Source organism: Schistocerca piceifrons, unplaced genomic scaffold, assembly GCF_021461385.2.
Source record: "Schistocerca piceifrons isolate TAMUIC-IGC-003096 unplaced genomic scaffold, iqSchPice1.1 HiC_scaffold_647, whole genome shotgun sequence".
Classification (NCBI taxonomy): Eukaryota; Metazoa; Arthropoda; class Insecta; order Orthoptera; family Acrididae; genus Schistocerca; species Schistocerca piceifrons.
In genome coordinates, this window is record NW_025728891.1 from 7,501 (window position 1) to 10,000 (window position 2,500).

The window sequence follows — 2,500 nt, forward strand, 5'->3', positions numbered from 1 at the left end:
CATCCAGTGCATCTTCTCCGCCACATTACACAATCCACACTATCACAACCAGACCAGGAGGTCCGTGCGGAAAATACAATATCCCAGCCTTTCGACATCCACCATTGCGCAGACCAGGCACCAACACCCACACATGTCCTATACAACGGTGCACCCAACATCACAATAGTACCTCCTGTCACAGCGCACAAACAATGACATGAGTCAAAGACACAGGTCTCACACAAGCATAGAATTGGAGCGCCGCCTCTAATAAGCCAAAGGTGCATCCTGACGTGACAAATCTGATCATGTCACAAGCATTCACTTACTATAATCACTATCAACGAACCTGCCGCCCCCGCCCCCCCCCCCCCCCTACACCTTTCCGTACAACAACGTGTAACCTAACCTAACCTAACCTAACCTATGTTGTACCTTAACCTAACCTATGTTGTACCTTAACCTAACCTATGTTGTACCTTAACCTAACCTATGTTGTACCTTAACCTAACCTATGTTGTACCTTAACCTAACCTATGTTGTACCTTAACCTAACCTATGTTGTACCTTAACCTAACCCATGTTGTACCTTAACCTAACCCATGTTGTACCTTAACCTAACCCATGTTGTACCTTAACCTAACCCATGTTGTACCTTAACCTAACCCATGTTGTACCTTAACCTAACCCATGTTGTGCCTCAACCTAACCCATGTTGTGCCTCAACCTAACCCATGTTGTGCCTCAACCTAACCCATGTTGTGCCTTAACCTAACCCATGTTGTGCCTCAACCTAACCCATGTTGTGCCTTAACCTAACCCATGTTGTGCCTTAACCTAACCCATGTTGTGCCTTAACCTAACCCATGTTGTGCCTTAACCTAACCCATGTTGTGCCTTAACCTAACCCATGTTGTGCCTTAACCTAACCCATGTTGTGCCTTAACCTAACCCATGTTGTGCCTTAACCTAACCCATGTTGTCGCCTTAACGTAACCCACGTTGTCGCCTAAACCTGCTCTGTAATTGTTATACGACTCGTTCAATTACTGTAGTGTTGCCCACCCGCAACCCTCGCAATATAGTTCGCTACTCGCACTGCCCGCACCCCTGTGTATCGCTTCATGTTAAACACCTTGCAAGTCTTGCTCACTTTCCACATGCTCCTGCTGTACACTGTAATGTGGATGGCAGCAGGACGTACATGCCGCCCCTCCCCACGTCCCCACCTTGCCCCCTGCCTTCGCAAGCTGGTTGGTGAGAAGTTTGCATGTTCAATGCCCTTCGCATGCGACGTACTCAGGCTACGTTGTGGTGCGGCCTGTGTCAACTGTCCGCTGATGTCGTACGCGTGAACCACAATCTGTACTGCACATTCGTCCTTATGTACTGAATGATACATCGTGGCACATGTGTGACCGCACAACGACTGCGCCCAAAAACGGCGGACCATACAGTGCAAATATTGTGCACGCAGCTACGTGTCGTCTCCCTATGAGAGCTGGATTGCAGTGTGGTACGCCATAGAGACGTGTGGGAGGAACGGACGCCGTGGATGGCGATCAGCATGAGCTGTCTGTTGATGTATTCGGACCTAGTCGTCTCTCCTCACACACCGTGATGGCATGGTGCACCGCGTTCCATATCTGCGACATGCTACAGAGGCCGGTTGACAGTCGTTCGAGCAATGGACATCGCATACGTACGGGGGCCACCTTCCACGTATTGTCTAGGCGTGCACATTTTGTTGCGTGTATGTGGGCAGACGTAGTGTGGCGTGACACCTGACACAGGCATGCAATAATCGTTGAAGTTGCAAATGGCGATGGACGCCTGCGTTTTCTGGTGAAGTTACGCAAATGAACAAATGGTAACCTGTTGTGGTGCGGTTGTTCTCGCTAGGGGTGAATCGGTGATGGCGACGATAGGTTGAGGTACTAACCGGTTGTTCCAGCGATACCCACCATGCCGACGAAACTGAACGGCATCTGGGTGTGAAGCGATACGCGGCGGTGGCTGGGTGGGACCGTCCCCGGCCGGTGAGGGGGCGCCTCCCGGCGTGCTGGCCGCGCGGTGCGTGGGCGCACGCGCTACAGCCGGCTGGTGGGGGCGGCCAGTGGCAGGCGCGCCGGCCGACGGACGCGGCAGGCGTCGCAGCTGCGCGCCGGCGCACCCTGCGCGCGGCGCCGTGCGGCCAAAGTAGGTCCTCGCGGGCCCGGTGCGAAGCGCGGTGGACATCTTCAGTGTGCTGGTCCGATTGAGGACTGTGTGCGTTGAGGATGCGCCGCCGCCCGGCGCTCGGCGCCGCGACGCCGTCTGCTGCTCGGTCGCCCCAGCGGTTCTCGCTGGTGGTTTGTATCGCAGCTGTGCGGATGTGTTGGCGCGTGCGCTGTGCTGGGAGAGTTCGCTTCGGCACCCAAGTGGGGCTTTTGTCCTTCTGTGGCGCTGGCGTTGGAGCTGCCGGTCACCGTAGGTGGCGCGTGTTGTCTCCCGCCGGCAATGCCACGACAGCACGCTC